Raw genomic sequence first — 21,469 nt, forward strand, 5'->3', positions numbered from 1 at the left:
TTTACAACGGATACACTAATATTCTAACCAAAGCCATTTTTTTACATTTTCATGTTACATGCATTCCTACAGTATCATTTCTATTTAAGAGCCACCATTGTGCTGATAACTGTCGATTCATTGTATTAATTAAGAAATAAAAATCAAAATTATACACTTACAGCTTCCTTTTCTTGACTCTTTAAAAATCAAACATATAGATCACATTATGATTTCAATCACCTGATTTAAAAAAATAAAAATCAAGTGATTTAAATCATTTAAATCAATCAACCCTGATAGCACCCTCTAAAATGTTATGTTTGTAATTTTGAGAGTTATCTCATGAAGATTTTACAGTGATGATGTTCTCTTCTTCCGTTGTAATAAGGAGCAAACTCACTGTGTTTGCAGTTGGGAAATAAGGAAGTCATCGGATAATGATTAAAGGATATATGTTATATTAGCCTTTTTTCACTACGATTTTATCTATTCTTTCCTTCTTCAATTACCAACACCTAGTTAACGAAAGTCATGCAAAATGGCCTCTTTATTACGACGAAATTGCAAATTCCCAAGTCGAGTCCGAAGTTTGAAATATGTTTAATTGGAACTTGTGAGTATTGAAAAGTATTCACATGTTCATTAATTTTAACAGCGATGAATCAGAAAGTAGTTCAATGAGTTTATGTAGGCTAATGCTCAATGATTTGCTATATGAGATTAATATTCGTTTTACTTCTCGAATTTTTAACGAAAATGGTTTATTCATTTCAAATGTTCACAGATTATTAATGATTTTCGTGCCAATAAGTTAATTACTTGAGTGTATTAATTTAAAAACCGGGTCAAAATACGTTTCTCTCATAGAAACTTCAGAGAAATCAATTGTGCTCCCCTCGTAATCGATCCTCATATCGAATTTCTTGTTTTAAATGGTGCGTGAGTTAATTGTGTATTTTCCCCAATTGAGCTCGCTCAGGTGTACTCATAAACAGAGGAGTCCCAAGTTCTCTCTAATCGCTGTCGTGCACTCTTTGTTAAGATACTTTATCTGGGGCAATTGCTGTTTTGTACGCCCCCATTGCTGTGAGAGAGAGCGTCGACCGCTTTCAATCTTGCTGCAATTGGTGCGTCGGTAATTGATCCCAAAGAATTATTATTTTGTGTTGAGGAAAGAAAGGAAAAGGAATAGGAGGATTGAGAGTAGTTCCCTGCAAAATGGTATATCATACATACTCTACCCTCTAGTCAAGATGCCACATGATGTCCAGAAAATTTTCTCCACAATTTTACATTTAATACAGAGTTTTAAACTGCTGAAGTTCAATTAAAACGGACAAATTTTCTTGATGTATATGCATGATTCTAATAACCATGTACTTAAAATTGTATCCCTTGCCGTGCGTTTTGAAAAAATTTTCTTTTGTGATAGCCTGATTTTAGGAAAAATTGAACTTTTTTTCGACCAACCCACTGGTTGTATTTATTAAGCTTCACAAGTCCGCTAATATTACTCATGCTTCATCTTTTTAGTCAGCCATTGATTTTTTCTTTGACCTATTTATTCATCGAGTTTTATCCCTACACTGAATATTGCTATAACTACTGCATGTGTTTACGCATTTTTCCCTTATAATGGATATCGGAGAATTATTTTGCGTACGTATTGGCGTACGTTTCCTCGATAATAATGAACTTGTAAACAAATAATTCATTGTCATGATCTCGAAAATTAATTTTGTTCTATGACTCGAAGTGTACGTGGATTACGCAGATAGTATGACACATGTACTTGCTTATTTTCAGCTTTCAATCTTTAATTTTCTTTATCCGTATCGTCTGTTCTACTTTTTCATAGCTTATTGGAGATCCTTTCATTGATTTTAAAGTAGAAAATAATTTATATAAATAATTAAAATTTAAATTAGGAAAAAAATTAAAATTATTATTATAAAAATTTAAATTATTTTTTTTTCTTAAATTCCTGTTATTGCCACAACATATTTGCGAAATAATACATTTTCACAGTTGTACATGTTTTGCTTCCTCATGCTGCGTAAACTCATTTGATTAATCGCTTATTGTACGTTTGCTGTCTTTAACCTACTTTCATTTTGAGCTTTCTTTTCCTATTATTACCCTTTAAATTAAAATTATCTGCGATAGTGTTGCCCTAAATTATTTTAGGAGAATAAACCTGATGAAGTGAATAATTCGTAGCTTCAGATCTTTATTTTCTCTCTCTTTCCTTTGGCTTCTTTCGATTGTTTTCCGTCGTATTGGTAAAATAGCTCGATAATATTTGGTAAATTTGCTAAGGGTGTTGTTCTTTCGTAATTATTTGAAATATCTTCTGCAATAAAATTTTTTTTATTAAATATAGTTTTGTTGTGTTATGATTATTTAACTAGCATGATTTCTCAATGTATTCATAAATTGTTACTGCACTGAATCAGCAGTTACTTTGTTTCTTGCTGTCGTCGCTTTCCTTGATGAATGGCGTCATTTGTAACCGTCCGTATTTTCATTCGGTTGCGTATACCGAATGATATTTGTCAGTGACGTCACCACTGGTCTCTCGGACATTATTTACTATTGCGTCAGAGAGAGACGTCGCTCTACATAGTTTTACTATTGCGTACACCAAGTCATATCCTAGGGAGAAGTTGGGTCAAGGTGGATTTCATTTCCATACTTTTCGGCTGTAGCTTTCAAAACTTTATAACGTGTCCTAATTTGTTATAATCTTTATTCAATTATAATCGTAAAATGCAAGCCATGTTACCATTGCCAATCTTTAACGTATTTGAAGATTCCCAATAATAGGAGATGGCATGGTAGAGGGTTCCTCTAACACCACAGGTCCTATTTTGAGCCAGCTGTTTCGAGAGTAAAATGTTCTACTTATTAGTGAATGACGATATAATTTTACCTCTACCGTACATAATTACTTCTCGTAATTGTTGGTTATATAATTGATGGATATCAATCTCAACTTGTTATAAAATTATTATATCTGTTCTATTAAACATTTTTATTTTATTTTATATTTTAAATTTTTAGAAAGGTATTCGTTACTATTATATCCCAGTTGATTTATTCTTAGCAGCTTGAAATGTAGATCAGCAAATTAGCCAAATTCTTGATGATCGTGATCGTGCTGATAGGATAAAACTGATAAAAAAGAAGCGCATTTATAGTATTTGGAGCGTATCGAAGCTTGAGTGTATCAATTTGTGTGGAAGTGGAGCTGTGTTGGTCATTAATAGTGGCCTTGATCGATAGGTTACCATGTAATCAGTCACTTCACGAAGTACCTCGACCGGGAAACAATAGTATTTGTTGTACGCAATCAATTAATGTAACTAGGTAGAATCGAGAATTTTGAACTAGTTCGACAGAAGGTGGCAAATTAACATTTTCACTCTAATGCATTGCTCTCACGGTCAAGCTCTCCGAGAGAGGGCGCGTGGGTACAGTTGAGAGGGTTAAATTCTCGGTGCCCTTGCCGTAGTGTCGTGGTGAAGATTGGATTTACAGCGGACACCGGCTAGCTGAAAGATCTGTGCATTTTCTCGGGATCCTATTCCCCTCTCACGGTACTGGAAGAAAGGTACTTTACTTTTATAAAACCTGTATATTTCGACTCAAAATCGATTATTTAATCACCGTTCTGTTTATTTTGTTAAAACTTTGGTTAACCAGGCATTTACACGTGGAGCTGGAAGCTAATCATCCATATAGAAGTGATTCATTCATTCAAAGTATACCTAAAATTGTAATGTTTCTTGATGACAAGCGTGAGTCTATGCCACATGATGCCATTTGTTTAATTTATCGGTGGATAAATGAATGGCTGCTGTGATTAATTTTCCGACCTCTTGATTTCTATTCATTTTTCGAATGAGTATGAGGTCACTCAATAGTAGAATTGATTAATAATATTGCCTGAGACATCGAAAGCAACTTAATTCTTTATAAATAAACTGATTTAACATGAGGAAAAATATAATTTACTTTCTCAATGTTTACCCTTGGATTCTATGAAGCCGTGAGTTTATGAAAACAATTCTGAAAGCGTTAAGTGATTTAGCCGCTTCAATAAATTGTACCATAGTGGCTATCGAAATCTGTGCGATTTGGCGTTTTCATGATTTTGTCTCCGGTGTTACCCCTCGAGCATTTCCTAACTATAGCATTCGCTGGGAAAATCAACAGTCCTGAGATATCTCTTCTCAGGGCGATTGAGTAATGGCAAATTTTCCCTGGATATTTTGCTATACGGTTTCATCTCTCGTTATTTGTCTTTTTAGAGCCGGTTATCCTGAAAGGTTATGCTCGTACACCCACATGGCGAGGCGTATAAATCATCCGTTTGGTTCGATGAGTGATAAAAACTCTTTCACGAGGCAAAAGCCTGTTTTATGTCACGCCGCCGATGGTTCCACGGGTGGAAGATTTTCGGAAATGGCCCTTTTTTGGCGCCGCAAATGTGGCCCGGGACTAGTCCCGCTAGGGCGGCGCCCTCTTCGTCTACTAGCTCCGCGTCGTGCGAAACCAAAAAGAAATCTTTCGGCGTTGCGCCACCCACTTCGCGCTTTCGCTGTGTGGAGGATGCGAACATCGCCTCAGTCATTTTCGTCATAAGTTGCCCATTCCGTGTACGGCCGCGGCAGTTTGTCATCAACGGGGAGATAGAAGTCGGGATTTTTACCCGTCTCCCCCACCAAGCTAGGCTTTTCGTCTTCTTAAGAAGAGGTCTTTTAAGATGCCTCGCGTAAGTACGCTTGCTCGAATGTCCGAGAAATCAAAATCTTCGCGGCTGGTTTTCATCATATACGATACGATTACAATCTTCATTATAGATTTCAGGCATTGATAATTTTGTTGCAATGGTTTCTGGTCAACCAATTATCAATGACCAGTCGCTTTACTCTTATCAACCAGTTTTCAGTAGTCAACCCATTAGCGATGGTCTATGGATTGCCGATTATCAGCTTGTTATCATTTTTCTATTTGATGCATACTACCGATTTTGGATCGAAGATCTTAAACCATCTAAAAAGGACCGTTATTGTTAAGCAAATGTTGGCGCTGATTTTTGAAAGCATTCCGATTGTCCATACACAACCGATTTCCAGAGATCTGCCGGTTTTCTTCGGTTTGTCGATACATCTCGTTAGTCATTGGTGAGGATTATCAAGATTTCATCGATTGTTGATCAACGGCCATGGACAACCGTAGGTGACCGTTGACCATTGAAGATAATAGATCGAATGCTACCATCGACGTCGCAGTCCATAGATCATTTTTACCATCTGTCAAAGTATCCAATCGAACCTGCCTACAGGTGATTGGGTTGGTGTGGTGGCTAGAGCGTTGGCTTCCCACTGTGATGATCCAGGTTCAAATCCCGATGGTGGCAGGGATTTTTCAGACGCTGTTCGATCCCTACTTGAATGCCTTGTGGAAGGCACTTGTAGTACAGCACTCCATCCGCCTGATGGGACGTTAAGCCGTGGTCCGCTTGGCGACTTTCGTTAAGAGTTGGCTAATGCCGACGCCAGGTTTCTCTCCACCCTTCCAGCCTTACCATTTATTCCTACGTGGCGCAAACGATTTTAGTTTTTGGTCGATTCTTCCAAATGTCAATGCCACGGTGAACTTACCTATCATTGGGACTACTAGAAAACGGGAAAAGTACAGGTTTTCTTCTCCCGAAAGGAGAGAACCAGCGATAGTATGATTGGTGTCGCCTGGTTGCATCTCGGTGAAAGTCGGGGAGAGACGTGTAGGGGAAGTTGTGGGTCGTCACGGGGGGAGTGTACGTTAAGTTTCTTGTTCATCCCCTGGTTTCCCGGCGGTCTCCACCTTGATGGATTTTCTCCGCCAATTTTCCTTTTTTTCACCGCCCCTCGTAATACTTTCGTGTCCATCATTCCGTGGTGCGTGCCTGGCCGTTTTCCTCTGCGGGGATTCTCGGGTCAGGAGAGGCGGGTTGTGGTGGCTGGCTGGACGTAGCGTGGCGTGTGCAGGAGAATTGAAAGTCACTCAAGGAGGTGTGTGGTAGTCACAGACCGCTATGTCCTTTGTGTCATGTGCTGCATGGTGGTCTCTTGACTGGACAATTTTTTTTAAAGAAACCTAGAAGTGCGAGCATGATTTAAAAAATGTTGGGTAGTCATGAGTAAAGTAACCGGTTGGAGATTTGTTTTCATTGTTAAACAGTCTCAAGTTTCGTGTATCTCTACATCTTTCGGGTTTTCGCCGTGTTGGTTGTCAGAGGTTGACGGCAGTTTCGCCGGGATTCTGTCAAGCGTGTTATGGCCCAAGACGTCGAGGTGGAAGACTTCGATCGGAAGACGCCTGATGGAATTTTGGCGAAACTATCGTTAACCTATGACAACGAAAGCCGCATCAATCCGGAAAATAGTACCTGCTTGCTAAAAATTAAGATACAATCCCATGGGTAGAGCGTTGCTGAAAGTCATTGACATTGCGATTGCAGCTGCAATCGCCTTATATTGTTGGCTCTCTGGACTTAGCTGAAAATATTTTTCACACAATTATTGATATAAGTCGTTCTGTATTTTCTTCCCATATTCTACTTTGGACATCTTTGAGTGTTGTGGATCTTTCACGGCGAATAACATACATCTCGATCACAAACGTTAGTTGAGTTTTTAACGCACAACGATTCGGGAAAACGACATGTCTTCGAGAAACCTCGCTGACTTGCTTGTTGTGAGCATCTAATTGTTCGTATTTTTCATGCGCCTATTGTTTAGTGTAAGACTTATCCTTGCTCCTATACTCTGAGGAGAACTCCTTGTCTTGGTTTTTCGATTTTTCCTTTTTCCCAATGTCATCCTTCCTACTCAAACACTGCCTCTGCCGATCTTAGATAGGGATCGTAGTCTCCTCGGATGCCCTCGGCCATGTGGGGAGGGGATGAAGGAAAAGGGTTTGTCGGCAGATGAACGACTGCAGTGAATGAACAAGGACATTTATATGCGAACATCGTCCCTTTCCTAGTCAGTATCCTGTGTACTCCAGGCTATCCCTTCCCGAAAAAAAAACCTTACTTTTTTCGCGTGTTCCACAGCTTATATCCCTTCTTTCGGAAGGTTGCGGTCCAGAGGGGAAAAAATATTGAAAATGCGGGAATCACTACGTCGTGTTTCTTCCGCCCAAAATCCTTGGCCACACATCCGCTGTAGAAGGGAGGTTATTTCCACTTGCTGGCTACAGAATGTGTACCGTAAATTCACGCTTTAACCACTATGTGTGTATAAGCCGCACCGCGGCCGTTAGTAACGGTGGACAGCTTCCGTTAATACTCAATCTCTCCAGAAGTGATGGCAGTTTCTCTGTATCCTGTGGGTTACTTTTCGTCGGCAGTCTTTTCAGTACATTATTGAGTGGAAGAGGCCTATACTTCAAATGCGACCCATGAAATGGTGTGCTACACTATTAAATAATCTTCCTCCTTCGCTCATCTTATCTTAATAACTCTTGGGGTTTGCTTAATTATTTTATGTCTCCAATTGAGGCCGAACCTTTCATAGATAAACGTTTCCGGCAAAAAAATTTTGACTTGTGCCTGCAAAATTAGGGAATATTATTCCATCATCCTGGTTTCACCCTTTATTCGCTGCTTTGGTTTCCCGCGGTGAAGGGTGATTATCATCATTTGTATTAATGATCTGGCCACTTGGCTGAGGTGGCTTTATCCCTTTTCCCTTTGTTCCCTGTGATAGGGGCGTAATAACATGGAGATCTTAATTGTGATTCGTCAATTTACTTCATCTGAATGCATTTCATTTCCTAATCGCTCTACAATTCCACTCCAGTTCTCCTATTGTTATTAATCTTCATTATCATGTATCTCTCTAGTAGTAGAAAATACACATTCCTTCATGTAGCTCACGATTAAAAGTTTGACGGTAAAATTGTAAAATAGCGTGATTTGTATGGGCTCCGTATGTAGGGTACTGTTTATGGAGCGATAATAACTTAAGGTGTACTTATAAGACTTAGGTCAAAAGCCTGGGCTGAGTTAAATAATGCGTCATAACGATAGAGAAGTTTCTCCACTTGTAACCGATGCAGGTAAAGTAGGTTTATCGATGTGAACATTTTAAAAACACTGATATGACTTTCTGAATTATTTGATCATTATATGATCAATGCTCTTTGATATTCTTCCATGCTGAAATGTAGTGGTTAGCCAGGATTTTGAAATATGGGATTTACCGGAGATTTCTGGGCCCTTCCGGCTTGGTGTATGGAAAACACCCCAAGGTAAAGGGGAGTCCTGGGGTCTTCTTTTGAAGGCTGAAAGGGAAGGGGGTTAAAACCCGAAAAACCGACCCCGTGACTACGCCACTGCTGACATGGGTATCTGACGATTGGGTTTTTTATAAAAGTTATTTTCAATATGCCACTGAATGTACCTCATCAGATTTTGGTTTATTGTAGCCTCCAGAATATTTGGTCATGCTTTCACCCATAAATGATGATGTTGAAAATACATTTACCATTGCTACACGTCGAATAGGTCGTTTCTGTCTGCAAAGCTTATTCCATCTATTTTTATGAGCGAAGAGATTTGTCTGACGTCCTCTACGCCGCACATCCTGCATCTGGTTGAAGGGAGCATGTTATAGAATTCTCATTTTAAATATCAAGTGCCATGTTTATGCAGTTTCAGAATTTTGTGTCATTCGTTGCAAGGTGTCCTCATTGTGAAAAGTGAAGAAAATTCACATATGACTTCCTAAGCGCGTGTGCGCTCCTTGGAAGGTTCGGTGCTCTTTGCCAAGAGCGGGAGTGCCGTCAACATTTGATTGACGCTGTCAACGAGGAACTGCGGTCATACACCTGCATCGAATGAGTTCGTATCCATGGAAATGTCTTCCCCGTAACACTTTGATCCGAGAAGCCTATTAAAGGGTTGCGATGGGACGTAGATTTTCGAATGCGCTATTTCGCTTCTTCGCTGCATTTGAGATTGCCTTCAACTCAGTAACCGGTTTTAAATTCTATTTCCGTCTTGTTTGATTTTCTAAAGCAGCTCTTTTTTGCCAAGCATCCACATGTAATGAAATTTCCTACGACCCATCTTATGCATCTGAAGTCAAAATTTAGAATTTCCAAGCGCTTTCTGGGCAACGAAAATACTGATTTGTGATTGTGAGAAAATGATGTAAAGACAGAATGGGTGAGTATAGAAATTCCGTCGGATTTGTCTTACATGGACCGGCAACGAATCTATCGCTGATTGGCTGAATAGCAAGCCAGCCCTTTTTTCGCATGTTTGTCTTTATACAACCTTTCGTAATAAGCGCCGTGGACCTTATTATCGCTTGAATCTTCGATTTAACAACCAATATGCTGTTCACATGTTTCTCTTCCCTTCTCCCCTGATGCTCATATTTTTCTAAACCCTCATTTGCTGGTATTTATCCCTTAAAACTCTTCTAGTCAGTGTTCCAATTCTCAAGTGTACTTGTGGGTTATCTTCTCTCGGGATTTCCACCAGGTTAGAAACCCCATTTCTGCCAACGCGTAGTCGCGACGTTTCGATCTCCGACTAGGGGCTCATCTTCAGGGCTGCTGAATGTCGTTCCGAGGAAATTGGCCGTCTGATTGTTTCTTCGTCTCGCCATCAGAAAAAAGACAAAGGAACTGAATTGTCTCGCATTCACCTTCCGTAGCTGATCGAAGATACAAATGCTGCGATGAATATTCTCCCGTTATTGGTAGGTGAATTAATATTTAATGCTTTCCTGGCGCATTATGTGGCTAAACTTCCCTCAGGATTCCCACCTGGTTAGCGATAGTCATGCAGTGATAGTCAGTAAATTTATTTCTTGCTCGAAATTTCGACCATTTTCAGAAATTTTAGTCCATTTTATAATCGTCATTTGTTTTGTTTATAATTTAGAATCACTCCTGTGGTATTTAATACTCACGATTGGTTACGGTCCCCGTTGATCTGAATAATTGAAGGGCTACTGTTGTTTAAGTAGGAGAAATTGAAGTGCTTAATTAGCCTGCTTTTGCAGCCCTTGACATTTCGTGCCATATTTGTGCTCCAACGGGCTCCAACTAATGCTCAGCTTTCTTGCGGAATCGAGTTTGTTGCACTTATTAAGCTTGGCAATTCCGTCACATTCACTTCTCTCGGAAAGGAAGTGGGCGTCAAGGTATTCAGTCCGGTATAAGTGGCGTTGGCGGTTCACTGGGCTCATTACACAGCGGAGGCGTTACAAAAGATTTCTCGTCCTGGAGCCGAATTTTTCTCTCTTTATGTACTTTTCATTCGCTGAAATCGCGGGCGTTAAATGTAAATAGGGCATCTAACCCCCACGAAATTCTTCCTTCTTTTTATTTTACCTGAGCGAAAATGCCACGGTTAATGGTCACTTGTTCTCAATTGTTTCTCGAATTCGTCTCGTTTGAGTTCCTGTTGCCGTCGGCGGCGTATGGTCGTGGTCGGATGCCGCCCGGTCGAGGAAGGGCGTGCGATTGAAAGCGATCAGCTGGCTCCCTTGAGGCTGAAAGCGATCTTTACACCGTGCAAAGATCTTGAGGATGATAGGCCATTCTCTTGCCGCGGTGACGTTGGGTTGGAGTTAACGTGGAACGATCCCTCGTGATCCGTGCCTCCGCTCATTTGTCACGACCGGCGTGCAATGTTGGAATAATTGTGTGATGCCACTATGAGAGGTGAATAATCTCGTTGTCGATGTTTTTCTTTATGGGTAATTACCTTAGTTTTTTTGTTATTTTAACTTCGGTGCACAAGTAGGAAAGATTTTTTTTATTTTAGGCAATCGTTTTTGGCAGTTTAGAATGCCATAGTTAAAATATAGGCAGTCCAGTTAACGGAAAGTTAGGTTTAAAATGAATAACATCAGATGCATTCGCCAATTGTGATTGATAATATACGATTCGTCGATATTCGTCATTATCTATTCTTTTAAACTACTTAATAATGCTGTGAAAAGTCTATGTGAGAAAATAATGTAGTCCAATGCAACGGTAAGCTCTTACGGATATGTCACACTGAAGCCCACTTGACACCTGATATTTCGTTCTAATGACTATTGAGAGTTACACAAAGAATTGGTTGTGTAGGTGATCCGCTGATTTTAAACGCTCTACTATTTATTCCTCAAGTGTGCTTACAATGAAAAAGAAATTTTCAACAATGTACCAAAATAGGCTAGAGTGCATATCCATTCTAATGCATGTAGTAAAGAAAGTATTGCCGAATGTCCGTTTGCTGTATAGTCTGGACTTAGCTGTATTATTGTTTTGGAACAATATATTTTTTGTTCGTTCGAATTGGGAGATACGATGTTCTCTAACCTTTAACATGACATATTTTATGCGTTACTTTTGCTAATAACCTTAAGCATACATATATTGCTTGGGTTTTAAAAATTATTTTTTATGCAAGTGAATTGTCTCAGATTAAATACTGTCTGGCACCGTTATTTTGCGATATTCGTTGTGAATCTGTCGGTGAAACAAAAATTTTAACGACCTCAGCTCCGTTGGCAAGGTGATATTTGAAAGCTAATATATTTGAAGGGCCTATGCCCTTTGATGCCTCTCCTCCATCTAAAGATGTTCCTCGCGGCAGCTCATATCTCGCGCATTTCTTGTGAAATTTCTCTCCTATAGCAGGAGGTTATTGCGAAACGCAGGGGCCGGATTCTCGTGAAGCTGTCGATGAAGAGCCGTCGCATTCCTCATAAATTTTCGTTGGTGATATTGCCGTAAAATTTTCTTCATTTTTCCGGTGCTTAGTTTGGCGTCATGAGGGTCCGTGTCTTTTCTTTAAGCCTCGCATGCCATAAGCTTGTAATGAGAATCTGTCCCTTCTTTTGGCATGTGATGTTGAACGATTGAAACAAATTTTTCTCCGGTTCAAGATGGTAAAAATGTATCTATGTATGTACTAGCGGGCCACCTGGTGTTGCTCGGTAAGGATAGTACCGAGGGAAGTGGGAAATTTGGAATTTGAAATTCACGGTCGTTTAGCAGGATTTTTATTTTTTCTCTTTGGAGATTGTCAAGATGTGTGGCTACCCGGCAGGATGTCCAACCGCAGAAGTTGTATGATGTGACGTAATAAATGGATACGGCCCAAAGGGCACCCGTAGGACGCAAAAGTGGTACTACGGGGTTCGATAGCATGAGATGCACATATGTACCAACTTTTGTTCATATCCGTGTTGCCGTATGGAAACGCATAGCAGACAGACAAACAGACATCCTCTTTTATGTAGAGATACATATGGATAAAGTGTTTCCTTCACTTTTGCGAGAAACGATGATAATTTTAACTGAATTTCTGCCTTGGTATGTTTTTGGTTTCAGTTAATTTTCGAGGTAATTGCTTTTGGCAGCACAGAAAGCCATAGATAAAATGAAGCAAGTACAATTTAGGGAAATTTGAGTTTAAAATTAGTAGCGTCAGATGCATTCGCCAAATATTGTTGATTGAAAATATACGATCTTCGCTCTTTATTTTCTCATAATTATTTCGCCCTCGGTTTGGAAATTTTCCTCTCACTGATGGCGCAAATGGGTTGATTTTACGACGGTCGCATTCTGGCTGCTACCGGCTGTTAAAAAACAATTCTACTCAGAGCATTTTTAATTTTTAATGTTTGCGTAACTCTTTATTTCTTCTAAGTTTCACAAGATCCACTTGCACACTTTAGGTGTCTAAGTAGTATCTTCTTTCTTATCCTGAATGCTTGCACATAATATCAAATTAAAAATAATGTTAATATTTTTTATTTCATCTCCAGTTAAATACACCGATAGCTATTGGATATGCTGTCGAATATTTGTCTTCGAATGGATTTTTGATGATATTTTCCGGAGGTTTTATTAGAACGAGTATCCTGCCTGTGTAGTCGCATCTTTTGTATACATTTGTTCCCATACATGCATTTAACTGCAATCTTGACGAGATGAAGCCCGCATAAATCTTTACAACAGAATTTACAGAACTGTATGGATGAATTAGCTCTTTTTCTTTCACCAACCGTTGTTGTAATTATTCACTTTCTGGATTCGAACTTGGGCCCTTCGGTTGAGGAGTGAGCTATCTTTTGTTCTCGTCGTGAACCATTACCTTTTTAAATTGATAAAGGAAATTAAATTTCATCGTTACAGTATTTTCATCACGGTTATTTATTATGCAAGGCTGAATCAAGTCTAGTGGTTAGTTTCTTGTTCCCGTTATTATTTTGCGGGTTTATACCATTCTGGAACTGACGTTTCCATTGTAAATATACATTATCTGCTTTTATTTTTTCAGGAGCATCGGCTAGGATACGTGTAATGTTTCCGAGGAGTGTCCATCAACCAAGAGTCATCCTACCTTGTTGCTGTTTTGGCATTTAGTGCTTTAATGTGAGTAATCATTATTTCTCTCCTAATCTTTAGTACCTGCTCTGCATTTGTCGATAAGTAAAAGCCTTTGGTATTGAATCACACATTATTTTAATTCTTTGTCGTTTTCATTACTTCTTCCGTTTGTGACTCAAGATCATCGATGTTAGGAATCGCAAAGCATCGCATAAATCGTGAAAAGCATGCTATAGTTTTGCGTGTGCAGAGATCAAATTCCAAATTTTGCCCTAGAGACGGCGTACTGCACTAGGTGTGCTCTCGAGTTTTTGATCTTGGGTATTCTGTGGCACAATACAGTGATCACTACCCTTGACATTCGTTTGATTGTCTCGAATCTAATAGTCAGCAGTGAGCCGATTTCTGTTAAAATTTTCATTACACGCTTCAGTTTGTCACCCGTTAGTAATTCATTGCATTAAATTAATTCCATTTTATTGTTTTCTACGACATTGGTTGTATGCAATATTTCTGTGTTTGCACGAATCGAAAACAAAACTTGTGTCTCAGATGACTCTTCTATCGTGAGAAGTAATGGTCAATGATATGTAATGGAATAAATTATTGTCAGTAGTAAGATATAATATATTATCTAGGTTTTAAGTTATTGACGTTTTTTTTTCTTTAGTGCAAAAAGCAAATGAAGTCGTGTAGGCAAATATACTAACTTTTCATGTATATACAATTCCCTTATGTGTCTCAAAAGCTCAAAATTTCACAAGATATTGATTATGTTCGTAAAAAAACATTTTAAAATTTTATATTTATTATACGATTATAAAATTATGGAAATTGCTCCTGCTTCTTTGTTATGTTCCGTCTCCACTCCGTCTCGCCTGAAACCTCAGATTATATATTCGTACAACTGTTGTTTATGTTTGGGATTGTCGTTTATCGCAATTTATTTGTCTTAACTCAGTGGTAAAGTCTTCATGGCGACTTCGTCTCCTTTCTTTTTTTTCGCCACTCCACGTGCCACATGCAGTCAGTCGCATTGCTAATGCACGCGTTACGCAACTTCCCTCTTCCAGAGAAGGCGAGTGCGTGTGTTTTATAGGTATAGTACTCACCACTTAACGTTGCGTGAGTGATCCCCTTAACGTGCACGAATGTTGAATGTGGCTTGTGTATCAGAGGAAGATGATTGACGCGGCTCATGCGTTGGCTAATCGAAGTAACTTCAGGGACTATGCCGCGGCGGTGAGATTGGAGGTCAGGCTGTCTTAAGAAAGGTTGACTGTCTTCAAACCTTGTGAGTGCAATCACGCGTCGCTAATAGCCCATGAGTTGGCGTGTCGCGCGTGTGAATAAGAATGATCTATTCGTGTGCTTTATATGATTCATTTGCCCCATCCAAGAAATTAAAATGTGAGTTTAATATTTTTATATGAGGACCGGGCCCCCCTGGCAACCAAACAAATGTAATGATCGAAGGAGAGTTACTATTTCACATAGTGAATTCCCATAGCTTATATCCATTTCCGTTTTTTGGGCATGTATGAAGGCTAATTCCTTGCTGTTGCGATTGTTTTTTATTCTTCATAAATAAATTTTCTCGATATATTTTCCTCATTTCTTGTGAAAGATAAATCCCCTTGTCGTACACTCAGCGGACTTATTTTTTTGAGTGCTTTGAGATTCCATTCGCTCGAATGGCTGCAAGCGATTTTACCACTGTTATTTGTTATCGGTGTTTTTTTTTATTTTTTCCTCAATAGGTTTCTAATATTCCCTTTAAAATTCTTACTTTTCTTGTTCAGTGCCAGAATACTTGTTATTTTCAAAGTTACCTTCCGGCAGTTTTTTAGTAGGGCGTATTGTTTTTTTCGTTTTTTTAGCTTTAACCTATCTATGGGTTATCGATAGATTTCTGATTCGTTTATGATTAATTTTTCAAATATGAGATCTCTCTTTTATCGCTGTTGTGCCTCTGAAATATAGTTTTCTTCTCTCGTGAATCCTTTGCTAAAATTATTATTCGTTTGTATTTCGGTATTAAGTCTTGCCTTTAACGATTGCCTTTAAACAAAAGTAATAAATCTGCAGTGATTCCCTTCTACGGCCTAAGTCGTACGTTATAGCTACATAGAGCGGTTAAATTTCTAAAATTTAATGAAGATCAGAATTGAAACACTCATGTTTTTTCTTCATTTCTCAATTCCGATTTTAATGAGCTTGGCTTTTCTATTCCACAGCCCTTACGTACTTCACTCTATTCCTAACTGATTTAATTTCGTATTCAATGGTATGAGCAAGTTAAGAAGACTATGATGTAAAAAAAACCATCGCTTTGCTAATAGATTTTCGAATAAATATCGACAGTAATTGACGTAATTATGTTATTATCGTCCTGATGTTTATCGCTTGAGGTTTCTTCTTTACATCCAACCATCAATGCCGTCATTATCCCAAGCTTCTTAATCGTCATTTTTCCCCTTCCCTTCATTTCGAGCTGCCGACGCCATTTAGCCCCAATATCCCTCGTCTCCTCCTGCCCGCACCCTACCGATCTCAATCCTCTCCTCCCCAGCGGATATTTCGGGAGCTGATTTGCTGGAAAATCGCTCCGAAGAGGGATCGTTGCGAGATTCCACTCCCGAAGACGAATTTAAACCATCCCTTGGAGAGTATGTGCGTGGTGAGGCTGTGCAGCGGGTTTCGCGAATGGAGGTGTATTGGGAGAGATTGTACCACGAGGTTTACGTTGATCTTTAATTTTATTTGGTTGCCTATACAATGTTTCATTTTTAAAATCCAATTCTAAGATTATTATTCCATTGGCCTGGATTGACATGAATAATAAGTTGCTTCAAAGGAAGGTGTTAATGATCTTCTGACGGAATGCAGAATAATCATTGGGGGTGAAAATGTTTGAACATCCGTGCTTGAATGCAAAAGCGTTTACAGGAACTAGATCTTCCGGATAACGATCTTGCTTGTAATAGGGCGGAATTGTGTTCGATAATAGTGTCACTTTCGCATAGCACTACATTATTTTAATTATAAAATCGACTTACGAAGCAAATAAATTATTTAAAAATTTAAAGCCTAATTAACCTGAATCTAATTTAATATAGATTAAAGTTAATTAAGTTTTACAGATTTCCATGTCTATCATTAATGCTAGTCTTAAATTGTTTTATTAAAAATGAATTCCCAAATCAGGATTAAATAGCGATTAAAAAACCATAAATATGTATATATAAAAAACCACAATATTGCAATGCTTCGTCTGTTACCAAATATTCGATGACGCAAATAGCGGGCAATCGTGCCGCTTACGTGACTAAGTAATGTAGTTGAAGACGATCTGATTAATGTGCCTGGCGATGAATATAATGAATATATATGCCCACGCTTAGCGTCACTATTTTGCAAACTTGAAATGGGCTCGCAGATTTTTATTCTTTGTTCATTTCGCGAAGTATAACGTGGGTCTGTAATTCATAAATTCTTAGCTGACCTAGTTTTATAAATACCGACTAGGCTCTTTTATTTGACATTAAAATAAATCCTTGCCTCTTATCCACTCTGTTTGCAGGTTGAATTTAAATATATTCTAATGAGACTTATTTTAAAAGTGTCATAGTTTCAGTACACGCGTTCCTTGCCGTGAAATATACGTTCATATACATTCGACTTGGAGTTCTTTATTACCTCGGAAAAGTCAATTGATATGTTATGCATGACAACCGTCATTACTTATTTATAAAATGTGTTATTAAGAAGTTTGAGCTATCAGATTTTTAACTATCTTATTGCATTGTATTTTTTTCCTACGCTTTCTTTTCTTCTTAATAGATTTTCGTTTCGCCTGCTAATAAGTTTCCTCTCTTAAGAAAGTTATTTTGAATTCACCTCTATGAAAATGGAAATCAGGTTAATCTTAAAACCTATTTTTAGGTTTTTAGAGAATTTATAAACTGTAAAACTTGATCAGTTTGCTGGTGTGTTAAAAATCCATTGAAATTAGGGAATTATCACGGAAATTTTCTCCTCCGAAGTCACAAGATCGGTTTCTGGCATGCTCGCCGACCAAATGTATGTTTCCTATCCTATTGCGTCTAATAATGGATTTTTGAACGATTCATCCTCTGGTCTTAATGTCGTTAATCTCACGAAGGACCGTTTCCTCTCTAATGCTTTGGGATGTGGCCTTGGGTTGCTTTTAGTTGGAGAAGGAAATTCTTAGGGCATGCTGTATTAATGGCTGTATTTTATCGCTGAAGCGAGTTCTTTCCTGTTTTCTTTCTATTCAGAAATTCAGATCCTGCCATTTCAGGGTCTCCTTATTATCTTCGGTGTTACCTACATAAAAATATGCGGGAAGAATGAGGCACGTATCGCCGTATGGTCAACATGAAGACTACAAAATTTACTGCCGTGGCGAAGTCCCGAATTCTGGCCCCCTGGGTGGGAGTTGACGACGCTAGCCATTACACCAACTGTATGGATTACAACATCCATCCCTATGGATGCACACTAATACGGAATTATGTGAGGCTAGTTAAAATACCGCATGAAAATCAATTAATTACAGCCAAACTAAGGCCCATGCGATGGAACCACTACCATTTCATATTTGTGTTCGCCATTCCGAATGACACAAAAAATACGGCATTGAAAAAAGGCGGAGCAAGATACGTGGTCTCCCTTTGTTTGTACTAATAAATCTAATCAGCGCCAAGGCTTTTCCGAATGATGTAGAGCTTACATGTTTACTTTTTAGTGCTTTAACTGTTTTTGGAAAAAAACGTGATCAAATCATGGGATCTATTAAACCGGAGCTGTTAAAGAAGTTTCTGCCTAAAATGTATAACGAACGCCATACATTGAGAAAATATTAAACTATTTTACTTATGGAAATGTAGTCCATTAATTGGAGCACAATGGAGGACAAAATTTCATTTTCGTTGTCTCTACCATACTGAAAGCTCATTTAAAAAAAGAGGGAAACCTTTTTCTTGGATCGCGGGGTAACGAAAACGCCATTATGTTCCAGCCCGTGACCGGCGTATGTCGAAGTGGGCGAGGAGGAACGTGGTGTGCCTCCGCCACTGGTTTGGCGCCTGCCCCAGACCTTCCGTCCCTCCCATCTTCGCCTTCCTTCTTCTCACAGCAGCGCCCTTTTTCTTCTTGGGAGTCCTCTCTTTCCTCCTCTCCCCCCACTCCCACGCACGCATTCTCCACTTTCTGACGCTCTTATCCCCACGCACCGCCCCCCCCCCCCCCCCCCCGCACCGTCGACCGAATTGATCCCCCACCCTCCTCCCATCTCCGCAGTGTTTGCTTACGTACGCATAGATATGCAACCCCCTCGAGCTGAGTAATCGTCCTCCAGCATCTCCCGAGGCGCGCAATCTGGTTTGCGTTGTCGCTACGTGCGCCAAACGTCCTTTTTGCTTAGATTCTTCTGGATGTGTGGAAAAGAAACGGATTTTTTCGTAGCCGGAGTTTTTTCTAGCGTTATTTTAAACTTAGTTTAAAAATTGGTTAATGTTGACGGTGTAATATATTGAATATGGTGGGCATTTATCGACTAATTTCAGTTAACGGCATAAAAAACTTTGCAGATCAAGAGTTACATAGTGCATGAAAAGTTGGTAAAATAACATGTCAAATTTACTTACAATTCGATATGCCTTTGGTGATGCTATCTTATTCATGGAAAAGTAGAGAAAATTTTACCAACGTGAGACAACGAATATTACAATAGAAGATTCTCCAGTAGGCCTCTTATGTGTTTTCATCCACCACGCATTTAAAAGGGTTTGCAGAAGTCGTCACTCGCGTCGCTTAAGGGCAAAGCGATCAGATTTACACGGAAAAATAAGTTAGAATTAGGACTATCAACAGAAATTTATGTTCGTGATGACGTAATACATTCATCACTTTTCTGTCCTATTCCTCGCAATCGCGAATAATATAATTGCAGATTATTGGAAAAAATATCGCTGTACTTCGTCACCACGCTGCGGGAATATCGAAAGCTAATTATAACTCAGAATAAGGCATACGGTCTTTGCTGTCGACTGTTTCTAAATTCTTTTATTTTACGTCTCTTTGGTACCCTACTATTTGGGTAAATACAGACAGTGATTACGCCTTCTCTAGATTCCTTTTACAACTTCTTTTAATTTTGGTCGTTCGTTGAAAACTTTTATGAAGAATAAATTATTTAAAATTCTTTCCCCTATTTCTTTATTTTAATTCGGTTTATTGACTTTCAGCGTCTCCTCTACTGTATAACTTCTGTACTGTACAGTCTCTTGAATAGTCCTGTTTTAATACAGAAGTGGACTTGTCTTTCACTATGCCAATTATGTCTTCTTTTGTTTGTCTTTTAGGTCTTCAAATTCGATATCCATCGCTTCCTTGAATGGAAAATTACCGATTCTTCAGTCAAATTTTCAGTGTGGCTCGAGGTTAACTTACTGTTCTTTTGGTGAATGAGGACGAATGCTGGTCTGGATTAGGTGGCTGTTTATGGAGGATGACCACATGGCATCTTCAAGTGGTCATCCAACCCTCGGTCTCATACAGTTAGGCGATATCAGTTAAGAGCGTGTGCTATAAGACTTGGCTAACGATGATAATGGCCTGAAACGCGTGGGTGTGGAATTTAAATCTTGGCTCGTGGTTCGAGAGCTGCTCTACGTGCTTTCCTCTCCATTGAAACGAGCACAAACGAGATACTCGTGGTGTTAATTTATATAAGGATGGTTAAATTTAGAATTGATAAATATTTTTTACTTCGAATGTAGAAATGAAAATTAGGCTGCCTAATAACGAGTGTCGTTCCATCTCGCTGTATTTTTTTATGTATATATTTTAGTGGTACGCGTACTGAAGCCTGGCGTGGATTTTTTGCTTCATAGATTAATCAATGCCGTTTATGTGATCGAATCCCAAAAATCATGAATCACCGATCTCGTGCGCCAACGAGTGCATTTATCGCTCCGCCTTTGCTTCGCTGTGTAAAGAAAGGATGGCCGAGTCGTCGCTTCGTTAGCTTTCTTACTCGTTATGACATTGATGGGGAACGTAATTAGAATTGGCAGTGGAGGAAATTTGCTTTCGAATTATGAGTAAGGGCTCTGGGAATGTCATTGATTGATCAGCGTTTGTCTTTGTCTTCCATCACGTTTGCTCTCATTGCTCATTTTGACGTCACGAGTAATGACAGGACGGCCGCAGGAGGTCTTTGGAGGAAGATGGAAGTCATTTGGCTCCGTCATTGTCGTGTCTGTCGTTGATAGTTTCTTCTTCATTAAACACGGTTATGTACAAAATATTCTGAAGATTCTCCCCGTGCCTATAAATTCTCTGTGATCGTTAATGAATTCTCAATGAAGTTAAGAAAGGTCGGTGTTTAACAAGGTATGCTCTATCCATAGCAAACGTATAAGAAAGGTAAATTTTCGTAGTTATTACCTTAAGTAAATTTTTTGGTATTGAAAAATATTGATGGATGAGGAAGAAATTGAAAGATTTCCGCTCATTGCAGCCGAAATTCTGTTCCAATAAAAGAGGTTTAAAGAATTTTAAAATGTCTGAAGTGGTTGATTTATGCTGAACTGAATCACCGTAGATGTCAGAAAGTTTAAAGTGATTAGTTTTTATTGCTGTGTATGAACGCAAGTAACTAGTAACATTTATCCTGGACCTATGAATTGCAATATCAATGTTGCCTTAGATCTATTTTTTCCGTATTTTTATCATTGCGTGTAAATATATTTAAATATGTATGTTAAGGTAGGTACATATTCCTTTTTTCACTAAGTAAATTGTCTGTTAGTTTTTCATTGCACAACAAAAACCTTGTAAACTCGTAATAGCACTGCATTTTATCGATTACGGGAAACTCATAATTATAGGTTTGGCTTTAGAGGTAAAATATCGAATTCTATTCCTATTTTAATATGTGTCGGTCTTTCATTGCCATCAATTGGGGGTGGTGATGGTTCTTTCAGTTCGAATAAGATAGGTGGAGGAAGATAGTCGACTGCCACTTTGGCTCATGCGCACGGAGTTCCCCTGAAAATTC

The 21,469-nt window shown here is 38.8% G+C and overlaps 1 protein-coding gene across 4 annotated transcripts in view; it reads left to right on the plus strand.

Moving 5' to 3' along the window:
- Positions 1 to 21,469, plus strand: part of LOC124159309 (F-actin-monooxygenase MICAL3) — a 241,657-nt gene that overhangs the window by 24,226 nt on the left and 195,962 nt on the right. For all 4 annotated transcript variants that reach the window (XM_046535044.1, XM_046535049.1, XM_046535050.1 and 1 more), the window contains exon 2: positions 13,331 to 13,425. The gene's annotated coding sequence lies outside the window, so the exon portion shown is untranslated. The remainder of the gene's footprint in view (positions 1 to 13,330; positions 13,426 to 21,469) is intronic.

Source organism: Ischnura elegans, chromosome 5 (genome assembly GCF_921293095.1).
Source record: "Ischnura elegans chromosome 5, ioIscEleg1.1, whole genome shotgun sequence".
Lineage (NCBI taxonomy): Eukaryota > Metazoa > Arthropoda > Insecta > Odonata > Coenagrionidae > Ischnura > Ischnura elegans.